At 33.6% G+C, this 25438-nt stretch overlaps 1 protein-coding gene across 2 annotated transcripts in view; it reads left to right on the top strand.

Annotated features, from left to right (window-relative positions):
* The first annotated feature begins 19895 nt into the window (after positions 1 to 19895).
* Positions 19896 to 25438, top strand: part of LOC106717379 (thyrotropin-releasing hormone receptor) — a 39012-nt gene continuing 33469 nt past the window's right edge. For both annotated transcript variants that reach the window (XM_014511236.2, XM_014511238.2), the window contains exon 1: positions 19896 to 19958. The gene's annotated coding sequence lies outside the window, so the exon portion shown is untranslated. The remainder of the gene's footprint in view (positions 19959 to 25438) is intronic.

Here is a 25438-nt window from a genome sequence, read left to right on the forward strand (position 1 = left end):
TTATATTACTGTGTTTTTATCAATTAAATAAATTATATCAATCTTATGTCAATGTCATGTCAAATAAAATCAAAATTCTAAAATCTTTAAAAATTACAAAAAAACAGCTTAAAATGGATTTGAACGTGTAAATAATTGGAAACAGGCACAACTAATATGGATTAGTATTTCTTTGTATTGACTTTCCTTTTGGTGTTACAAATGCTACTTCCTTCCGCAACGATCCCAACTAACGATTGGTCATTTACCGTGAAGAGCAGACTTAAACTTATTTTCGGCGAACAATAAGGATAAGTGTGAAAAATTGATAATTGTTGTTGTGACACGGAAAAGATTTATATTTTGGGCGGATTTCTCTTCTTGTTCGTCGTGTCAGGCGGCGCCGTCAGAAGTTTGATATCTTACACCTTAGACAGCAAAGCTTCTCAAATTAACGGAATACTCAATGTCTAGGATATGGCATTTAAATGGAATGAAAAAATAAATGTCTCACACTTGATAATGTTAATATACTGCCACTTTGAATCACCAGATCGACCTCATCTATAGGGGTGAATAATGTTTTGAAAGACACACCGGACGATTATCAAGACAAGTTGTGTTCTATTTACAAGTTTTTATTACTAATTTTTAATTTTGGTGTATTTTTAGAATTAATTTGTATATTATTTAGCTATTATGTTATATTTAATTTTAAAAAATTCCTCCCAAGTAGGGTTGGCGACAGGCAGGCGGCCGGCCGTAAAAACTTAAGCCAAAACTTTAAGGTTCATAAAACCTTGTGTGCCGACCCTACGTAAGTGGGATAAGGCCAGGGAGATGATGATGATGATGAATAAACATACAAATAAATTCCTTTAAATTTTTTCCTTTCTATTGCTAAATGTGATTCTGGCATGTTTGAAATTTACAAAGGTTATGATAACATACGAAAATGTTTTAATAATATTATTTTATTCAACGCTATGATAATTCCCTTCTAAGTTACAGTTATATTAAAACACACGTACAAATTGTACCATAAATTAATGTTACCGCACTAGATAAAAATATAAATGAGCTGGCAACATTTTTAACCGTCGGAACAGTTGTGATAAAATATTCATTAACTTGTGGGAAAAATAAAAACATGTACGTTTAACAGTAAACTCGGCTTTGCATATTTTGAATTAGGTCTATGTATCATTTTGTTAGGGTCCATGAAAAACAATTGTTAAATAAAAAAAAATACAATTAAATTTCTTCACAATTTCCTTTTTTTTTTTTTGGTTGGAATTGAAGTGGCTTATACTGCTCTTCGCTTCAAACTTATTAGAATAAAAAAATATGATTTCGAATTTTAGAAATGTCCCTAACTATAGATATAGTATGGATTTTCTACAGTAACTGCATAAGTAGGTACTACTTGACTTATTAAGAAACGTATATAGATAAGCGGAATATTAATATAATTATTAACAGTTAAACGCTATAAAAAGAATAAAGATTTATGTATGTCGTTGAACCCTTTTTGATTAAGTATTCGTCTTTGAGAAGATACCGACATAGACAAAGTGCGTACAACATTCATAATTCGAACGCGGCTTTCCCGCCCTCTGACGCGTGATCAAAATAATGAAAACTCTTTGGTGAAAAAACTTCTCGCCTGCCAGTTGTCGCGCAGCACGCGCCGAGTACGGATGCTTGTTAAGTCTGTGTCGCTCGCTTGGAAAGTTTCCCGCGTTAAAGTTTTCGATATTAAAACTGTAATATAAAGTGAAGTAAAATTAACAATAAGTATTTTAATTTGGTGTTTTTAATGTGGTGAGGTGCCCTCTGTTCATAAAAATCAAAGCTGATTAATTAAACAATGTAAGTTAACAAATTTTCAAATTTTCCTTTTGAATTATTTTTCAGCTATAGTTTCATATAACTTATTTAGAACAAGCCGTTATTTATATTAATTAGAAAATAACTTCAAATAAGAAACTTTGACTGTTTATGTACTTTTGTACATTGAAAATTCTACTATTTACTCCGCTACCAATGTACTCGTAAATACAAGCTCTTTTTTCAAGCGAGTTGTAATACTGTTATTGCTCGTAGCTAGCGTTGCCTGGCGTCCGGATAAAGCCGGACATAGGTAGGCTTTTTGATTGCGTGTCCGGCCAAAATAAACGGTTTTTCGGCTTTTGTTAGGCTTTTTACATTTCCCAAACGAGAGTGTACCTATTAATACTGAGACAAAATCCTAAATAATATAGGGTGTCCGACCTTTCTACCCAAATGTCCGGCCAAACTAGCTTGTCTGTCCGGCTAGTGGATTTGGTGACCTGGCAACCCTACTCCTAGCAAACTTGTAGGTTAAAAACTAGAAAACAATTTTAACGACCTTTTTCCTTGTATAATGTAATTGGAGAAGTAAACTATAATATAAAATCGATAAATAAAATGTTTTTAATTTATATTTAAATCTGTTAGCTATGAGTTGTCGACATTTTGTTAACGCCTTTAGTGAATCAGAACAAAAATCCTAAAAAAGAACGTATTAAGACTTGTTCATCATCATCTCCTTAGGTAGGGTCGGTGCACCAGGTTTCCGTCCTCCAAATCAATCTGTCTGCCGTCATCTCCATTGTCATCCCCTTCTTAATCATGTCACCTTTCACCGGTCTACCCCTCCACACTCATACTTAACGTTCTCTTTGCCACATGCGATTCTTCCCTCTTCATAACATGCCAATACTACGCTAACTTACTTCTCAATTTTTCTACTACCGGTGCTACTTCAGACTTCCTAGAACATCATTAAGACTTCTTATCATTAGTACTTTAAATGATATTAGCGTGAGTTTCCCCTGCTATATTTTTAAAATAAATGAGAGGGATTACCATGTGTTTTTGTACGACTGCTTCATCATCACCTCACTATACGTTCCCACCGAGGGGCTCGGAGCCTCCCCAAGTTAGAGGTGACTAGGCCATAGTCAACCACGCTGGCCCAGTGCGGGTTGGTTTAACTTCACACATGTCTTTGAATTTCTTCTTAGATATGTGCAGGTTGCATCACGATGTTTACCTTCACCGTAAGAACGTCGGATAAATCGAAAAACACATTGGTACATGGCTGGATTTGAACCCAGGACCTGCAGATTGCAAGTCAACTGCTTAACCCCTGAGCCACTGACGCTCTGTATGACTATTAGAACAGTGGAAACTATGGACTCATGTACCTATTAAGTTTATTTTATTCACTTTATTATAGGAAATTTACAAAAAGATTAAATAATTTCATGCATATTATCAAATTTTAAAAAGTAGTAAGAAGAAAATTCAGATCAAACGAAACTATGCTAATAAATTACATCGGTATATAATTTTTTTTTATCATTTCCACTTTAAGAAAATTTGAATTAATGCCAGAAAATAAATCATAAAACTGAGAGCAGGTTCTTATCATTGTAAATGATATGTCTTTTGATGTTACCATAGATAATGTCTTAAGAATAAATTTTACAACGATTATGAACATAAAGTCTGAAAGAACATACTTGAAAAATCTATGGCGTAACATAGTAAATAAAATGATGTACGTTATTTAAATTACTGAACCGATATGATAAATTCATTGTTGGGAAGCTATTATTGCTTTCAAGATACTTATTATTTTCTTCAAGTCAACCTAAGGGCCTGCATGGTTGACTGTGGCCTAGTCACTCCTAAATTAGGGTAGGCTCTGAGCCCCTCGAGACGAAAGCGCGACCCCGTGGTCTCGCCACCATACGTAGGAGAAACAGAGATCTTTAGTGGGTACGGTTCCCATCCGGAAGAGAATCCCACACAAATTTTGTGTGTCCCCCGGATGAGGAGTATGCATAAAAGATTCCCCTCTGAAAAAAAAAAGCTTCGAGCACCTTATTGGAGACATGAGCTGATGACGACTAAGCGCACTTAATACAGTTGAGCATTGATTCAACAATAATATGTTGATCATAAATTCAATTATGTAATTACTAGCTGTCACCCGTGACTCCGTCTGCACGGAATATTTAAAAAAACTACTTTATTAGTAGTCTATGCGTTCTTCCAGACCATGCTCTATTTACGCCAAATTTCAGCAAGATCCGTTAAGCCGTTTCGGAGTTACTTTCTAACAAACATCCATCAATTCAAACATTCGCATTTATAATATTAGTAAGTTAACTAGCACTTCATAAAAAAATCATTGCATAAATTTATTTATTAAAAGCATAATTCGTAGTTTGGTATCTGTAATAATAAACGATACAACTAGAAAATAATCAGTAAATCTCTCGATTGAAATATTTTCAAATAAATGTCCGCGTGGAATCAATTAGCACTCAATAAACAATCCGGTACATCTTACCTGTCTACTCTGTGGCTATCTTTTGTCAGATTTACGTAGAATAGAAACATTAAAGTCATTCCACGGACTATAAAACTGGGACCCCTCGTGCATCTAGAATTATTTTAAGACAAACGCCTCCTAATTCTGTGTGTACGGTGACTATGATTTTTTTTATATATATAAATGCAGGACTCAAATACGTTAATTTACCACTAAGTGCAGAATTTTTAAATCTACACTAAGGGTGACCGCTTAACTATGTTTATTAGAAATTAATTAGATTTTATGGATTCGAAAAAAATATGTTCAAAAGAAATCAAAGTAAACAAAATTAATTTTATAAAAATAAAATAAAAAAAAAACAATACGCAAATTCACAAAAAATTGTGAGGTTAACAAAGTTCTAGATAGAATTCTTTAACAAAATAAAATTTACATATTTTGCCGACTTTATTCAAATAAATTAATTCGCGAAACATAAATAATTTATTACGTTATATTTATAGTTATAATATTCAAATATTTAACGGTTATTTGACATTAAAATATATGGCATTACTCGATTTTAAGGATTCATATGGGCCTTGAGTTTATGTTTACTTTAGTTAAAAAAATACAATCACTAACCAGAAGAAATAATTTCGCGTTATTAAGAATCGATTTCTTAACATCGATTAAACTTTAATCGATCGTTAACCTACTTTTTAAAATAATCGGTAGTTATCTGTTACTGAGATGACTCTGTTCTTTATTAAGGATTGAGGAATGTTAATATTAGCGATTTTTTTGTTAATTGGTTGTTGATGTAAGTAACTAATTGCTAAGTGGACTTTTAGTAAGATTAAACTACGCTAAGGCATTGTTTACTTGAAACTAAAATCTGTATAAAATATATCGTCATCTCTGTCATCACCTTTGACAAACCAGAGATAATATTAAATTATTAAAACTTTCGTGAGACATTATCATTAACTTATATAGGAACGGCTAAAACATTCACGTACTTATATCCGGTGTCGGCACCGACTAGTTTAGTGAGCGACGGGCCGCGTTCGCGAAATAATACCAGTCCCACTCACCCTGATGAAGAGCCCCCGATGGGCTCGAAACTAGTCGGTATAAATCAGAGAATTATCTATGTTATTAATAAAATAATATAATGAATATTAATTTATGTTTTAAACGGAGATTTTGGTCTTAAAAACCCATGTTAAGTGACGCATAATTCGACGGTAAATTATCAAATTATAAATGTACACACATAAATTTTCAAGTTATGTTTTATTGTAAGCAAAACATATTTTTTTTTTTGGGCAACAAACATTTTTCTCTCTGGCGCACTTAGATATGGCAGTCGCTTCAGTGGAAACATATTAATTCTGTAAAAATAATAGACTTTCGGTTAATTTATAGAAAATGTATCGTCGCACATTAGTTGAAATTCGACTATATTGCATAAGCAAAGATTTTATAAATTAAATTAGCTTCTTTACAAAGATTCTTGTCTTATTAGGAAAGGATGGGATGGGGAAGTGGATTTGGTGAAAAAGGAATCGCATAGGAAGGGGAAATATCCTCTTTGTGTGCGTCCCCTTCTCCGTTTATTAAAGGTAGGCAACGCATCTTCATTTGCGGATGTCTATGAGCAACGGTAGCCTCGCTATTTCCGCGAATCTAGGTGACCGTTTGCTCGTTTGCCACCGTTTGAGATAAAAAAAATGTACGTGCATAAAAATGTACCAAAATGAGTACAAATAGTTAGCTTCACATATTAATATACTGATTTATAACATTTTATATTTCATACAACGATATAAGAAAAGTCAGACTTCATTAGTAACATGTTCTCTATTTTAGACGAAACAAACTTATCTCACACTAGATAAATAGTAAAGTCTTGACAGATTCCTATCCCAATATTTCTGGCAGCGAAAATTGAGTTTGGCGTAGTTTTGCCAACGAATGTAATAGAATATTTCGCCTTCTATTTTGTACTGATGCGGTACATACGTGCTTTAGCGTAGAATTTCACTGCCGTGACACTGGTATTGTGCATATTGTAGTCCCTGTTTTGTAAAAGAGAAAGAAAAGGATGAAAAAAATGTGTTGACAAGTGTGCAGTGGAATTGTACGGTTATATTTGTCTGAATAGACAGCATTGTCGTGTTTGCGCCGAGGTATTTTTGTTTTTTAATATTATATTGAGAATAATGCAAGAAATGTAATTTGGAAAATTCTTTATTCTTCATGCAAGGTATGCATTTCTAGTGATACTTATGCATACATTTATGAACCTTCGTCTGGAAGATGAAAGTAGACAAATTTATAATTTAATTTATAGATTTAGCGGATTATCTGATGTCAAAAAGTAAACATATCACAGAGAATAAGAGATATTTTTTTATAAGTTACACTAGCTCTCGCCCGCGACTCCGTCCGCGCGCAGTTAAAAAAAAATGAAAAATAGATGTTGGCCGATTCTCAGACCTACTGAATATGCTCACAAAATTTCATGAGAATCGGTCAAGCCGTTTCAGAGGAGTACGGTGACGAAAACTGTGACACGAGAATTTTATATATTAGATTAATATGGCATGGGCATAAAATACCAGAATCATCATCATCAGTTCACTATAAGTCCCCACCCACCGAGTGACTCGGAGCTTGCTCTAAGTACCCCTGACTAGGCCATAGTCAACCACGCTGGCCAAATGCGGGTTGGTTGACTTCACACATATCTTTAAACTTCTTCTCAGATATGTGCAGGTTGCATCACAATGTTTTCCTTCACCGTATAAACGTCGAATAAATGTACATATGTAAATCGAAACTCGAAAAACACATTGGTAAATGGCGGGATTCGAACACAGGGCCTGCAGATTGCAAGTCAAGTGCTTAACCCCTGAGCCACCGACGCTCCAAGAATAATACGCAGATATTACAATAGTAACATTTGATGGTCACTACGCGGATGATTGAGCAATCACTGACAGTGCACTGCATCAATAAATCACTACAATTGAATTATATTAGATACTTGTTACATGAGAGAATACATTCGTCTAGAAATTTATTTGCAGTTAAATAAATTTATATTTTAATAGTGAGTTAAATCCGGTCTATGCATCTGTTGAAACGGTAGCTAATATTCTGGAAAAGTTGCTCTTTGTGTACTGTTTACGTAGATATTAAAATTAACTCGTTTTAGATAGATAAGTCTATATGAACAAGACTTTTGTGATTACTTGATTTGTAGTCATTGAAACTTTTTGTTATCAAAATTGTTGGTAACTGGCTGTCGCCAAGACTCCGTCCGCAAGGAATTAAAAAAAACTTAATTATTTTCCAATGTGTTTATCCTGACTATATTCTATATTTATGCCAAATTCCAACGAGATTCGTTTAACTGTTTAGGAGAGACTTAAGAGCAAACATTTATCCATCCATCCGTCCATCCGTCTACAGCTATAATATAATCACGCCCGTAATCCAGAAGGGTAGACAAAGACAACGGACTTCCATCCATTTAGACATTCGCATTTATGTCATTATATCCGTACAATAGTAAAATTGTAAAAAATTAGTACATTAATTACATTAATTAGTAGTAATTAATAGATGGCAAACAAACAAGCGGCCACCTGGATCAGACGAAATGGCGAAGCGACCACTGCATAGACATCCGCTATTGCAGATGCTTTGCCTACCTTTAACTGACCGAGGAGGTGTCGCACAAACAGAGAATATTTCCCCTTCTTACGCGTAACCTACTTCGTCAAACTCGCATCCTTTCCTTATAAGATAAGAGTGGGAAGGGGAAGAAGACTAAAATTAGGCCTCTGGAGCGCAAACTCTTTCCACTATACGCAGAATTGCTTCCACTTGACGCCTGCCTTCTGGGTAGTCGTTGTATTGCATCAGGCGAGCCGGCCAATTCGTGCAACAGATGTTGTGTTGGCGTCTACCACTGTTAAACTTGTTTTACTTTTGTATTTTAATTTAAAATTACTTGCTACGAATGAATTTATATTTTATACAGTTACTGTAGAGCGAAGAAATATCTTTTAAAGTAAAGAAACATATCATTTCTTTTATCTTTTAAAAATAGATGAAGATTGATATCGCGAATAAATGACAATGATATGTAAATTTTCTAGAATAAAAGGAGGCGATAAAATGATATGAGGACTTATTTTAATACGACTAGTATGTAGACCTCATGTTAAGAAAATTATTGACCACCGTTTGTTTACTGTTACTTTACACATATTGTTTAACATTGTCCTCCCTTTCATTCCTTTGAAAAATACAGAGATAACAATAATTTTCATACGCAACACGGTAAAACGAGCAAAATGACACCACATACACACATTATTAGGACGACGGAAAGTTTAAAACTTTTTAATTTGTACATTAATATATGTACTGTCAGGGAATCTAGTGGTACTCTACCTTAAAAGTGATAGTCGCTTGAACCTTCGTAAGCTCTGAGACGACGATGCGGAAATAATTACCAATAGGACACATCTTTTAAATATGTCTGTCCGAAAAAAGGTCGGTTAGTGGTTTACGACTAATTGCTTTTTACTATTATAATATCGTTTGCGCTACTCACTGCTACCTAATTGGTTATTTTGTAAGAAGTGGCGGAATTTATCTCTTTGCTATGGACAAAGCAATTTTTCTGTAAATGGAACACCGCGAAGGGTCCTTACTGTACTTTTATCTAGTTAACACCCAATCTAATTTATCTGAGAAAAACTTTCTTTAAAACGACATCATTACACAACAAGTATGTATGCTCGAATGATTTGAATATAAAAGGGTTTTATTTTTTTTTCATTGTCTAATATAGACTATGCTATTGCTAATATTTTCTATCTAGTATTTTGAGTGCATACATTTATTCATATTATTTGTTTTTTTTATATGTAGAAAATGTTCTTTAGACAAAAATAGTTGAACCCGTATTTATTTTTCTCGCTTTTAGAGGTTTCTTTCTAACCTGAATTTCTTTCATAGTGGTCGTCCGTCTGGACCAGACAATTAATATCGCTTAAAGAGGTTTCTCGCACATCCAGTTCTCGCTTATACAAGTTCGACTGTATTAGTGAAAAGAATCCATGTTATTGAATCTTAGGGTATACAGAAAATATAAATTATTATACAATTAGATATTATAGTATTTTTGAAGTCTAATAAAAAAAATGTATTGATGATTGTTGTTTTTTTATAAAGTGCTATTTATCTTACTAATATTATAAATGCGAATGTTTAGATGGATGGATGTTTGTTTGTTTGAAGGTATCTCTAGAACGGCTCAACGGATCTTGATGAAATTTGGCATAGATGTAGATCATAGTCTGGAAGAACACATAGGCTATTTTTTTTTTATTCCGCGCGGACTTAGTCGCGGGCGTCAGCTAGTTTTGTAATAAATTATATTTATTTAACTAAATGTACCTTTGTTTAAAAATTTCACATATTTTATATATCGACAAGTTATAATTCAATCTAAAAGTTTAACAAACAAACTTCGTAACTAAAGACTTTAATAATTCAAATAGCAACAAATCAAACGATGGCACCTTGATGTATCAAAATATTACATAAATATGAAATACGTACTCATTGTTCTGATTAAAAACGCTTACTCATATGTCTGATTCATTTGTATTCCACATAAAATACACATGTTCAATTCATTCAAGCAAAAGAGTTATAACTCTCAAGAGATCTATTAAAACATGTTACTCTTTTCTTTTCTTAATAGGATATCATTCGGACATTACTGCAGTGTCCATTAAGTGATTGTTAAAGTAAAAAAGTTACAAAAGTTACCGTTAGTATCCACCACCTATTTATACTGCTTGTACACAAATATTGTCGTGACTGTTTTTTTTTTCAAAGAGACAAATTGACTTAAAGAAAATAAGTAATTCATTATTACAAGCTAAACTTAACCAGATAAGAAAAGATTAAAATTTTATCATTGGAAATGATATCAAGTGTGTAAGATTTAATTAAAAATCAATAATTTTTGTTGTTTCCTTTTAATATTTATTCTGACATATCAGGAAGTAACTATAATACCTTTCAACTCTATCTTTATATTTTTAAGCTATCACAATGAGTCAGTACGTGGGAGGTAAATTACTTTTAAATATATCTACATATATACACTACAATTTCTATAGAAGGAGTTGTATGTGGGTGTACAATGAAGACTTAAGTTAATAAGCACTTTTGTACTTAAAACATGCTCGTAAAATATATTATTACTCCGAATTTACTACTATTTTATTTAATAAAAACTTGATACACAACACATTGGTCACAAAAACAATTGAATTTTAAACATTGCATCGTTAATATTATGTCAAAAAAATATGTTTTTTCACCTTTTTTTATGTAGTTTTTAAGTATACCCGAGTATAGTTTTAAAATCCCCAAAACATTTTTTTTTGTTTCAAAGGCAAAGGAATTCTTTGATGATTTTTTCATAGACTATTAAATGAAACACAATCTAGGCTACAAACCACATCACTAGTCTATGCCCCCAATAAAATTTTTGCTATTTAACACTTTCTTAACAAGTCTATAAAAGATAATAAAGTTGAGAAGACTTGAGGGAAAAGTATTGGCTCCGGAGTGATTAGATTGTGCGTAACCGCGACAAACAACTCGATTGGTACTCGTAAAACTGTATTTAACCTCGTGAAAAGCCATTAAACGTTCAAGATGGATAAAGTGCTCACTAAATTACAATGAACCGTGTACATTTGACATCCGTGAAATTATTACTATTGAATTAATTGAACGTATTTTTTTAATACGAGTTAACTAGCGCAATTGCCTTTGACTATAATAATTCTGTTTTTCATTGCGATATTTTCAATAAAGTAATTTTGATTTTAGTTCTAAATACGCAATTGGAATTCAGTTAAGATCTTTCTGTACTAGTTTTATAGATTATTTGTTGGTAAACAAGCAAGCAGCGACCTGGATTCACCGTAATAGAGAAGTGACCGCTGCCTGCAAGTCCCTTAATCGATGGAACAGTATCCCCTCCTTCGTCAAATCACTTCCCTTTCCTATCTTTTCGTAATAAGAAAATGGTGGCAAGGGACGGAGGAATAAAATAGATATTTTTTTCATTTGTTTTGCTTAAATTCATAAATTAATCACATGACTCTGAAAGTTGATTGAAAGCATTTTGTCAACAAGTAGTTTAACTCATGATATCATTTATTTTTTAGCAATAAAACCTGCACCATATAAAAACATGATTTCCTCTGTATATATGTAATCTCTACCGTTCATTCAGCAGATTGAAGAATGAACTGAATCCAGGCTAGCGCTAAACTACCTCCATAATTTTTAATGTACTCTAATCCCCGATTCCTCGCAGTGCAATTTGAATAATTCTGCACTTGCTTGCAATTAATTTAAACGGGGTCAATGACATGGCGATGAGACAGATGCATTGAGATGACGTTATTGCAATAGTTGTAAAAGCTCATATTTCTTTTTTTTTTTTTATAAGATAAGGGGACAAACGAGCGGCGCGAACACCGAAGTGATCATCGACGCCCATGGACATCTGCAACACTAGAAGAATTGCAGATGCGTTGCCGGCCTTTAAGAACGATATACGCTCGCTTCTTGAAGGACCCTAAGTCGTACTGTTTGATGTACTAAGGTATTATTATCGTTAATTCAGGCTTGCTTTAGGAAATTAAATCAAATGGAAAGTCTGTAGATATAACTTGTATGGTAACGATTACGAAAAATAACAGAATATTAAGAGCTAACTAATTGAACTAGTAACTAATTGAAGGTGGAAGATGCAGAAGAGGTGTGTCAGGACTGTGACAAATGGAGATTTGTGGTCTCTGTGTAGCTTGTTGTTGTTGTAGGAAAAATAATAATTCAAGGTTGGTACTTCATTTCTATAGTTACTCGTACTATTTAAAAAAAAACAGATGTAAAAAAGTGTCTGTACGGTTCTTTTGGAAGCTCAAACTCGTAACAACTCACAAAAAAAATTGTTTTCTATCTGAGTTCCTTTTAATTTCGTTCAATATCGAGATGACATCTTCAAATTAAAATCGATTACGTAACCACGTTTATTATAAAAATCGGTTAACTTTTTGAGTAGATTGCGCAAGGAGCGAAATGAAGGTTAGATATAGAATGGCGTAAGCCGAGAAATAACCGTGAGACAATTTTCTGATCAAATTTGCGAATATTTCGACGGCTCCTACGCATATAGTCGTAACTAAGAAAATAAGATTTTTGGAACGAAGTTCCTTATCGCGCATTGTGAAAGGGGGCTAGACGGAAAAAATTCTTACGAAAAGTTGTCACGACACTTTTTGCTATAGACGAATGAGCGCTACTTCACCATGGCAACGACGTGACAATATATAACGAAAATTCTTAGAAATAAAATGTACTTCTTGTGAAGATATAAGTTTTTTATTCATAGAATAAACATTGGTTCCTTCACTAATTAATTGAAAGGAACTTCGTTCCATCCGGGTGTCCCTTAACACCTCTCAAGTTTTTTATTTTATTTTAAGAGAAAGGGCAAAGGGGCAGTAGGAACAACTAGACGATCATCGTCGCATAGAAATATTAAAATTTTGATTTAAGCAAAATAAAGATCTTGTTAAGTAGAGTTTGAAAGGCATGAAATTATTTTGCTCAAAAACCAAGTTATACCTTATGCGTAGCAGTCGATTTATATAAAAAGGTTACTAAAACGAAGAAGGCAGAAGCTGTTGTTGTTTTTTTTTTAAATGACCACAATTTATATTCAAGGTCGGTGTTAAAAGTTCGATGCGTTGTTGTTTTTACGCAAAATGATCTAGTTTTTTTTTTCAACTAAGTTATCATATAAGGATATAAATGTTAGGTAGAAGTAAAAAAAGACATTTATATTTTATAATTAAAGATAACTTGATAGCCTAGATAGCCTAGTGGCTAAGATCTTAAGCTATAGTTAAAAGATGCGAGATTTTTTTATTACAACTACAACGAAAAAAGTTACTGACGGAAATACAGCAAATTGAAGTTTGATATTTTCCTATTTAAAACGGACATCAGGACTATTGATAGAGAACCTAATTGTTAAAGTGTCATATAATCGCCTTTATACTTAGTCTATGTCAACTTCCTCCTCTCTGCTATCTATGTTCCTCAAAAGAAGTGTTGTCCGGTGCCTCTCTATAAATTCCTTAACAATTGTGCATACAATAAAGTATAATTATCCACCACTGCCATTTTATTGCAACACTGATATTAACAAAGTTTGTGTGTCTTGACTTTACGCTATATTGGAAAAAGTAAAAAAAAAACAATATTGTCTTGAACTGTGACATTTGTCCGCATTCCTTTAAGCGAAGTTGACTTTAAAAACAAAATTAAAAAAGTATCTAGTGTTCTTTTTTTAAATTTCATTGAATAGTTCAACGAGGGAGTGACGTGGGTGTAGCAGTAATAGGGAAGGATCTTACTTCGTTTCATTAAAACTTTATGTATTTTACATTACATTGAACTCGTTACCATTTTACTTTGCTTCTCGTTTAGAATTAAATTAGAATGTACAATGTTTTCATTTATCTATTCTGCTTGTCATAATTTTTAGTCTTTGACATTGTAGTCTATGGTTGATTTTATTAGATTTTTTTGTATTCTATTTTTAATGTCATCAAGTTTGCAACTAGTAGTTTGAATAATATTGCTAGCTTATTTTTTAAATAGCTTAATTTATCTGTGAAATGCGTGATCCGATTCAGTCACGACGTTAAACTATTTAGATAAAAATAATTATATTTAATTGCTCACGAATTTTTGATATAACTAACGAAAACTATCCACGAATATGACGTAGATTATCTATATCAAAATAATGCGGTTTGTGAACTAGTTATTAATTTAAAAAAAAACTAAGAACCCCGACATCACTCTATTCTAGGGAAATATGCTGCCCACACGTTCCGATATCGGTCAAGCTGTTTATACTAGGAACGGACATATTTACCGATCAATATACTTCTAGTGAAAAGCACTTATCGAAATCTTTCTATAAAATGTCAGAGTAAAACAATACGAACATTTTACGACAATCCTGTGAACAGTTATTGGCACTAAACTTTGTAAAACTACGACGCTCCAGTGATTTCGCACGAAATCCGATCGGCACTTACGTGAAATTAAATTAAAACTTTAGATTGCCTTCTAATTTATTATTGCGTTTAGAAATTTTTAATTTCATTAGGTTATAGTTCCACATAAAGCCAAGAATTTGTGTTGTCCATTGCAAAAATTTTACAATTTTGATGATTAGTGCAAATAATTAATTAAATTAAATTAGAAGTTATAAGAGTGGATTACTTATTTTTTCTCTTACTTAAAAATTTTCCTTCTTAAAAAATGTCTTCCTACGTTCAATTTCTCTTATTGATGTTGTTTTTAGTTGTTTTGGGGAAACGGTGAACATCAAATGAGTCTGTTTTGTACGCCTCCTCATTTTTAAACAAAGAAATTTTCATAATAGCCACTTGCAGTTAAACGATGAGATATTTTATACCAACAATAATGCTAGCGACCGAGCCGCGTGCAACAGTTTTATTACGACCTGTGCGCGATAAAAGACCTAAGTTGCCTGAAAACACGAATACCTTTGCCTTTTGAACGTTCATCGTGTTTTTAAAATTAGAATTCGGTATTTGTTCATTTCTGGTTTTCGACATTTCATTATTTTTAAATTATTCAAATTTTAACTTTTACTATCACAGCATTTATTTGTTTGGTTTTAGGAATAACTTTATTTCTTTTGCCAATATAACTTTAACAATTTTTTTTGGAACGAAGTTCCTTATCGCGCGTTGTGAAAGGGGGCTAGACGGAAAAAATTCTTACGAAAAGTTGTCACGACACTTTTTGCTATAGTAAGTATGTTAACGACGAATGAGCGCTACTTCACCATGGCAACGACGTGACAATATATGACGAAAATTCATAGAAATAAAATGTACTTCTTGTGAAGACTTAAGTTTTTTATTCATAGAATAAACATTGGTTCCTTCACTAATTAATAGAAAGGAACTTCGTTCCATCCGGGTGTCCCAACACACCTCTCAAGTTTTTTTTTAATTTTATGTTTAATAATTTAATCTATACTTAGTCCCTTACGTGAACCTAAAACATTTATTGTAAAGAAAAGCACGAAAACAATTACCTCTTATCAAGTGTTTTAAACTTGTAACGACAATTATCCGGACCTAACAGGTAAAACCTGTTCATATACCTAACTCAATACACAGCCTTTATTTCCGAAACATTAAGACTCATTATCCCTTGACAAATATATCCTTCTATTGAGTTACTAAAATTGACATTGCTGAATGAAAATAGACTGACCCTCATACACGATAAGGTGCATTTTTAAACGATAGTGCTGGAAAATACCCCGAAAGAAATGTCAAACGAAGAAAGGGAAATGCATAAATGCAACGATAACAAAGGAAGTCGTTATGTGTAATTTTTTTTCTTCAATACACGCTATTGAGGCATTTAACCCGATTACGTAGCTTAACGGATATATGATTATAATGTTTAAGTAACGGAACAGTACATTTTTCCATACTATATACATTTCCACAGATAATAAAGAAACAAAGAACAGCAATATACTGGCATAAAATAGTTTTTTTATATATATCATAAGGTGGCAAGACAAATGAGGAAGCCTGAAGTCAACATCCGCAATTGTAGATGCGTTTCCTACGTATAATCGACGGAGGAGGGGACGCACAGAAGGATAGTATTTCCCCTTACTATGCGTTCCCTTCTCTATCAAATCCACTTAGCCTTCCCATTCTTTCCTTATAAGAAAAGGGTCGGAAGGGAAAGAAGATAAAAATTAATCCTTCGCTACTGAAAATCATCAGACTGTACGCGGAATTGCTTCCACTTGACGCCTGTCTTCCGTGTGGTTGTGGTATTACAGCGGGCGAGGCCAATTCGTGCAACAGATGTTGTTGCTAGCGTCTAACACTATTACGTTTAAAGTATAATTTGTACTAATAGTTTTTTTTTTTTAAAAAAAGAAAGAATAGTTTATTTGGTATATATCTTACAAATTTTCAACGTAAATGTGAGATATAAAAGCATGTTCAGTTATATTGAGTAATATAAACCAATTTTATAAAGTAAAAGCAAGTAATAACATCTCTAGTAAAACACGTTGAACTCTTTTGTTGAAACAAATCCTTTTTAAGAATGTTTCCCTAACAATGTTTGTCAATTCAATAAAATCCTTGGAAACATCTTCCTTACCCAGACATAAAAACAATATCATACTGTCCACTTTAAGAATACTCGAGAAATCTATGTAAGTTATTTTATCGTATCGTTCGTAAAAGGACAAAATCGGAAGGATGAGATCGAGTTGTAAGAAAACATCTTTGACTTTTAATGACAGGACCTGTCCACAGTAGCATTCCTTATGTCAATTAAAAACGAATAATAGGTACACTGTGCTAGTGTGGCCATTTTGTGTGTGTAAACTGCGCCAGTTTGTGCAGTGTTCATAAAGCTGAAATGTCAGCAAGATACACACATCCATCGCGGAAAGTTGCAGAATTTATTTATTACAGCGTCAGCTCTTTGCCTAGTCCTTTTCACCATAATCAAAGAGAAATAACCATTTCTTATTCAGATCAGGTTCCTTTTTTAAAAGGGTTGTCTTTCTAGGTGAGAACAATAGAAAGGTCAGTAAACTTGCACCCCTTTGACGTCACAAAGGCTAGATAAAGTTATGCGACTTTATGTTTTGCAGAGTATGCATTATTAATAATAATCAAGGGACATTGTAACACAAGAATCGCATTATAGTTATGTACGAACAATTTGTTTTTTTTTTTTTTTTATAAGAGAAAAGGGCAAACGAGCGGCGGAACACCAAAGTGATCATCATTAAGTAGTCATAGATAATTTGTAATTTTTTTTTTAAGATTTTTCCTGCCTTGCTTCCTAAAATCTACTTTATCAAGAACTAAAGTTATAACATTATATTTAAGTTGAAAACTTAATAGTTAAGTTAATATTATTGTAACTAAATAAAAGTTAATTACAACAATTTAAAATAATATTTCTAAAAATAAATACGAGAAATACAATATCAAAATCTAATACAGCTTACAAAATGAAACGAATTCTTCGATTATAGTGCAGATTTGCAGTGATACGCTATTAAATGGAGCTTAGTGACTTGATGGCACGGAGCGAGCACGAGGCGGTGACCCAACAATGTCAAGTGTATTGTGTACTGCACTTGTGACTAAAGCACGAAACACAACTGGCTGGTTTATTGGATTTATTTTTTAATATGACTGTGGAGTACATTTATTTTAATACTAGCTGTCGCCAGCGATTCCGTCCGCGCGACATTAAAAAAAAACGTAATAAGTAGTAGCCTATGTGTTCTAGACTATGGACTACATCTGTGCCAAATATCATCAAGATCCGTTTAGCCGTTTCAGAGATACCTTCAACAAACATCTATCCATCCATCCATCTAAACATTCGCGTTTATAATATTAGTAAAATTAATGTCAACTAGTTTATATTCTCGATGGTAACCCAAAGGCGTAGGCAGAGACCACGGACCTCCATTTGGCACAGTCCTGACACACCTCTCTCGCTTCTTCTACATTCATACATCTACGCATACATGCACGTCAGTTTCTTGAGTATTTCATCAATATGGACGGAATAATTACGTCTGCGACGGCACCGACCGACGCTGACTCACTTTCGCGCCATAAATTTCCTTTGTTCATCTAGTTTCATTCATCTTTACAACGTGTCCAACCCATCTAAGCACATCTAATTTTAATAAATAATACAATGACAACTACTTCGCCTGTGTGATATCTCCTTACGTAATTAAAACTGTGATATTTCAGTTGCGCTCCTCTCTGTGTATCTCGTACCTTACGCTCGAGTGCTCGCGATTTTCTTGTTCGTGGAAGCTTTATAGCGATACTGGAGATAGAATCGCTTGAGCACGCGATGTGAACGACTAACGTATTCTTCAAAAGTTGCACGATTCTGTATTGCATGAATACGTTTACGTAATTGTGGGTTTCGACTGGCGACACAATGTTTTAATACAATTGTCACTGCTGTCGGAAATTTCAGTAATACCTGGTTTACATTATGAGAGAACAGTAAGAAAAAATCTGCGCTGGCATAGTAACATAATGCAACATTAACAGGCGCCAGTGAGCCAGCGCTACTATCGTACTGTACTGGTATAGTGTAAACAAGGCATATTTATGAATATTTCACAGTCATGTGAAAGAGTCTTATTGCTTGCACTGTTTTAGTTGCAAAGTTATGTTCGCGGTTCATGTGTTTCCCAAAATGAAATACAATCAAGTAGCGAATCTTTTCTAGATTGATCTATGAATATAGTTATGAAATATTTACCAGAAAGTTCGATAGTTTTTTAAATGTAAACAAATAAGCTGTATACGAATAAGTAGTGATGTATAATTTTTAAGTACATCTGCCCATTATGTCCTTTAACGGTTTTTTTTAGTCACCATTGCGAATAAATTTTAATACAATCGATCGAATACAAGACGGTAAGAGTTGAATGTGTGTGTTTCGAGATTCCATTGCCGATACACTCGTACAAAAACATACTGCTATCTCAATTTTTTCAAGGATATTAACAGAGAAGGTTGCATGTCTTATCACGAGTGTATCTGCAGTGAAAACTTGCGTTAAAGTACAATTGTCAATTGCGTTCGAAACATCTGATCGTATCATCGCCACCACGTCCAGGTTGGGAATAACTTATAGAGATAGTTATCGTGAAAGTGGTTTATTTGTGGGCGGTAATGTTAAAGGGACCACACTTCTTGCTTAAAGGAAAAAAGCAAATTAAAATCGGTGATGACCAAATCGGGTAACTTAATGTGAAGGAAAGGACACAATAGAAATATTTTATTGATTCAAGATATTATCGAATTTTCTGATAGAGTCCTGTTTTATTTGTAGTTGTTTCCACCGCAGAAACATGTTCTCTTCGTATTCATGCAAAAACATGTTACTGTCTTACTCATTCTAGTTCAAAAAAACTGAGATGGCAATAGGTTAATAGTCGACACTGGATAAGCGAGAGATATTGTGCGGTCTAGACGGACTACCTCCTTAAGCGAGAAACTCGGGTAAGTGAGAAAAATATCGCGATCTCTTACTTATTCAGGTTGGACTGGATGTTTCTAATACGAGTATATAAAATTCTCGTGTCACAGTTTCCGTTGCCATACTCCTCCGAAACGGCTTGACCGATTCTCATGAAATTTTGTGAGCATATTCAGTAGTCTGAGAATCGGCCAACATCTATTTTTCATTTTTTTTTTAACTTCGCGCGGACGTAGTCGCGGGCGACAGCTAGTATACCTATATATTTAGTTGGGCTGCGGAAATATGGTTAACAATATTTATTTGTATAATTTATTTTAACAGATATACCTGTGCCTGACGCAATTTGTCTGGGCGAGATTACTGCATAGGCAGTTAGGTGAGCCATTAAAGATTACTGTAGCTACTTACGATTTTATGTCTATTGTTTATCTGTCACGTACACATTTGCAATTGATTCCTACCTTTAAAAAGTGATATAAGCCACTGAACAGGACGATTATTGCTACCTTTCATTGACTTGTAACTGTTCCAAATTTAATCCAGATTTGTGAACCCGTTTTGGAGTTACGTGGAAACATATATATATACATCAATATATCACAACTTTAGTATTTGTAACATTATTAAGAAGTAAGATCGGTATTGTAATGTTTAAAATGGTACTCTGATTTGAATGATGAATGACAGACAGGCAAAGCTCTATAAAGTTACGAGTCCCAAGTCTAGTGCGAAATAATAAAGATGAATTCAACTTTAATTAAGAATCCTTAATGAAAGATTTCAATCTTAATGTAACGTTAGTGATGGACGTAACAGGGAGGGGCTTTGGTTATTAATTTTCGAGGAATTCTTAGTTATTACACTTTAAATGAATGTAGAGTTTTTATTGACTATATTTTGATTTAATTTATGAAACTGGATAGTCTTTTTAGAAAACAAGCTTTTACCTGCGACTTCGTTGGCGCGGAATAAAAGAATGCACACAAGATAAAAAAGTTCCTATGTCCGTCTCCTAGTTCTAAGCTGCCTCCCCATCAATTTTCAGCTAAATCAGTTCGACTGATCTTGAGTTATAAATAGTGTAACTAACACGACTTTCTTTTATATATATATAGATAGATATATAAATTTAGACAGCGGATGTTGGTTTTAAAATAAATAAAAGTTGGTTAAAATAAATGTTAGAATAAAATGGTCCAAGTCAATGAAAGAGCTTGGTAATTAAAGCAACGGTTCAGTTACTAATTTTTGTGCTGTTACTGGCTCAGAGGTAACATTTTAATTAGTGATTTAACGTTAGTTCAAAGCTTTGTAAATTTAATGAAAATGTTTATTTTTTTTTTTACTTTAAAAATTAATTCTTTGCAGTTCGACTACATGAGGTAGAAAGAGAAATTCCCATGATGTCACAGCACTGGAGTTGTGACGTATGTCGCTGTTACTTTGCAAATAATTTGTAAAACCCTGTGCTTATTGTTACTCGACGCTGCAAGACTTAATTGACAGACATGAAGTAAAGATTAAAAAAAGTAAATATTGGATATGACAATATATTTTTGTATACCTATAAATATGATAATAAAAACAAAAGTGAAATTAAATTTTTGTTGCACTTTTCATGTATAAATACGTAGAAATATTTCTTTTTACTTTTATAACAAAGAGTTCTTTGATCAAAAAGGTCCCTATTCTCAAGAAATCGGAGTTTTATACTCTGAATTAGAACAGGAACTGATTTAAAAATATATTTTTTAAATCTAAAATGGAATTAAAATTTAACAAAGACATTACTTCTGATGCTGTTTACATTTTAAAGGTTAACTTTTTTTTTTAAATTGTCAAAGTTACACCAAAGCTTTTCTTTTGTTGTACCTTTGCTTTCGATCGCTTCATGAAATGTTTGTAATATACTTACTATATAATAAATGAGTTTTCACTGCCGAAACATTCACACAAATACAAATTATTATTTCTCTCATCTATCTAATATATAAAATTCTCGTGTCACAGTTTTCGTAAGCGTACTCCTCCGAAACGGCTTGACCGATTCTCATGAAATTTTGTGAGCATATTCAGTAGGTCTGAGAATTGGCCAACATCTATTTTTCATTTTTTTTAACTGCGCGCGGACGGAGTCGCGGTCGACAGCTAGTATTCTCTAAAAAGACAGAGGCAACATTATTTTGTATTAATGTTACAGCAGTGTAAACGTACTAAAAATCTTGTTTACCTAGGAACACATACTATATTGTTATATAGGCTATATAATTTTATACAGTTAGATCGGCAGTCGAAATCATTTAAAACTTTTTTGAGCATGCCACACTCGTGTCATCCCTTTTCTGCGAGCTAGATTAGCACTCGGCAACATCAAAGCTATGGCACTGAGCCAACGCGAGGTACAGTCGGAAACACAAACGATTAGCAAAGGAAATTATTATTATTTTTGAACTACGTAATAGTTAAGACTGTTTTTAAGAAGTTTACGCACCGGACGTTTAATTCTGAAATGTTGATTTGAATCTTTTAGATAAGGATTTTTTTAATGAGTTTCTTAATTAAAATAAAGTGTGTGGTGATGATAGTGGTAAAGATTTATTTAATCTTCTTCAGAAGATTTTTATTTTCCGAGAGCAATTAATGCGATAGCATTAAAATTGTATATCCGCCATATTACTCTATCCTAGTAGATTTAAAAAGATGTATATTTTATTTGTAAAATTTTTGTACGCGATTGTACTTTTATATTAGTTGCTACCCCGATTCGAGTTGTATTAATTATAATGTGTATTTGTGCGTTGTCTAGACGATTGGGCAAATGTCCCGATACTTACGTTCCAATAATAAAAAAGCTAATTGCGCTTAGCGCCAACGTCAACTTTGTCATTAAATTGAGCGATCATTTTTCCCGGGAAATGTTGACTAACATTTTTTTCGGCGACAGTACGAAAGTGGAATCGACTCTCGCTTACGAATTTTCGTGCTAGGGTCTCCGTTTGGCGAAACGAAACAGGCCAATATCAAATAGCTCGCTGTATAAGTTATTACATATTAAGAATTCTGTCAACGTCGAACATGCCGCAAAAAGCTTGCTTTTGCATAGCTTTCGGTGTGTCTACTATGAACGTTATTAAAAACTTTTATAGTGGTAGACCCCGCAACAACAATATTTGTTGGGTGCACGAATGGACCGGGTTGACCGGTGCAATACCACGACCACACAGAAGACAGGCGTGAAGTGGAAGCAATTCCACGTTTTGTCTGATGAGTGTGGTGCCCAAGGCCTAATTTTAGTCCACGTTTCCTTCTCACCCTTTTCTTATAAGGAACGCATAGGAAGAGGATATATCCACTTTCTGTCCGGCCCCTCATCTATCAATTAAAGGTAGGCAACGCATCTGCAATTGCGGATGTCTATGGGCAACGATCTCTTTACTATTTAGGCGGACTCAGGTGACCGCTTGCTCATTTGCCACCTTATAATATAAAAAAAATGAAATTTAAAAAAACAATACGCGATTGTGAAACGAGATTAGAACTTTGATTACGTACACAACTGTGTTACCATTTCTGCTGGCGACAGTACACCGATTAAAGCGTTTAGCTTTTTACTTTGTGACTGTACCCTTTTTGTTCACATAAATCCATTAGCATTTTTAAATGACGGAGAAAGAATCTTTTAAAATGAATTGTACGTATCTTCCGTACATTTGTCCGCCTGTACGTATATATCTCGGAAATCTTTCCAGAAATACCAGATCGACTTTGCCCACATCGTATTGTGTGTAATACAAATAAATGTTCATAAAATTAAAAAGTTTGCATTCTTAGATTTGTCATGTAATAAAATAAAATAAATCAAAATAGAGCATCGATGGCTAAGGGGTTACGCACTTGACTTGCAATCTACAGATCCTGGGTTCGAATCCCGCTATGTACCAATGTGTTTTTCGGTTTTAAATTTACATATATACATTTATCTAACGTTCTTACGTTCACCATAATGCAACCTGCACATATCTGAGAAGAAATTCATAGATATGTGTGAAGTCAAAACGCATTGGGCCAGCGTTGTTGACTATGGCCTGTTCACTCCTAACTTAGGGTAGGCTTCGAGCCCCTCAATGGGGACCTTGTACAGTGTAATGTTTGGTCTAACATAAAATTGAAAACTGCTGTAAACATTAATTTCTAGTTCCATACGTAAAGACTAATATAAATAGTTGTCTAAAATTAAAGTGAATTTGTACGAAAATTACAAATGTACAATTATTTTCACAGGCAAACGGAGAAGGACAAAGAGTAATAACAATAATAATATGACGTAAATAACACCTCAGTGTAGGCGAGACGGGTCCTAGCTCCGGCCTCGTCTCGCCTGGAGCGTTCGCTTTTCACTCCGTTGCTTTTATAGGCCTTTGTGTATCTGGTATTTATAGTTATGTCCCCATTCTGTTAACTACGGCACCAGTGCGTGGATTCTGGACGTCAAGTTATTTGAAGAATGACGGGGAAGGGTTGAAGGTTTTTATAGAAGCATGGATATATACGCATTACGTGTAACGTCTACTAGAAGGTAGTGATAACCATCATAAATTGACATGATGAAGTTAAAACTTTTTAACTTTTATTTTCGTCAAGTGCGGGTTAGGCCCTTCATACAAAAGGCGTCGTACATCTACGAAACTTACTAGTTTAGTAAGTTTAAACGACATTTCTATCTGCAAGTTTGTCAAGTAATCGTTAGAAAATTCGCTGCAATTTCCAATAAGGCGGAACAATTGGCATGTAGTTGCTTTGCCTGTACTGACCGAAAGGACGCTTCGCATTCGTATTGATGATTTAACGCTGTGTATACGGAACACAGGCAACGCGATCCTCGCGACACAACCATAGGTACAATATTAGTTTTGACGATTTACGTTGCTTAAAGTACGAAGGGCCTAAGTCTTTAAGCTTAAGTCATTGTATGATAATGTTTTGCTTTAATCGGACATATCCATTAAGTCTTTCACAAGTCACAAATATCGGTAGTTTGTCAATATTACGTAAAAACCCTTCCACCTAGTAGTCCGACCTATATCATATAATGAATAAAATTCCCTTTCATTTTTGATAGCTAATATATTAATTTGACACATGTAAATTATGTCCCGCATGTCTTCGTTACCCGGGCGTTGAAATATTGTGTGTTTTTGTTCTCGAAAAAAAAAATATAACGTAAGCATGAAATAAATAACAAATTAAATTCGATCAAGACTGCCTGGGCCGAATGATATACTATTTGTGTTGAATAGAAACATAGCGCGACAAATTTATTCGACCCAGTGAGAGAGTCGATACTATCGTGGTTAATTCTGTCAGAGAATATTTAAAACCTACTTAGGTATAGAAAATGACTAACAAAACAAGACATGATAAGACTATTGTGTGTGTTTATCTTGTGACGTTTTTTTGACATTTACATAGGGGCGCTAGTGAACTATTTTAATTTATTTTTACTTTTGCCCACCGGGTCAGATAAGTCTGTCGGTCTATATCCTAATATACGACACAACGATGAAAGACACATGTCTTTTGAGTAGTGGAATTGAGTCGGAAACATGTCGCTAATTCACACTAATCGTAATTATAATTCCTGTGTAGGTGTCACAGATGTCAGAGAATTGTGCGAAACTGAGTTAAATCTTCCGTCTCGCTTAAGTATTTGTTTAATTTACTAAAATTCCATTTCAATACGAAAGTGAAACCTTTTTAACTAAATAAATATTTCTTAGAACATTTTATATAAGCAATAGGCTCGAAAGCATCTAGAATCAAATGAGTTGAACATATAATAAACAAACTGCCGCAACT

This window comes from Papilio machaon, chromosome 24 (genome assembly GCF_912999745.1).
Source record: "Papilio machaon chromosome 24, ilPapMach1.1, whole genome shotgun sequence".
NCBI lineage: Eukaryota > Metazoa > Arthropoda > Insecta > Lepidoptera > Papilionidae > Papilio > Papilio machaon.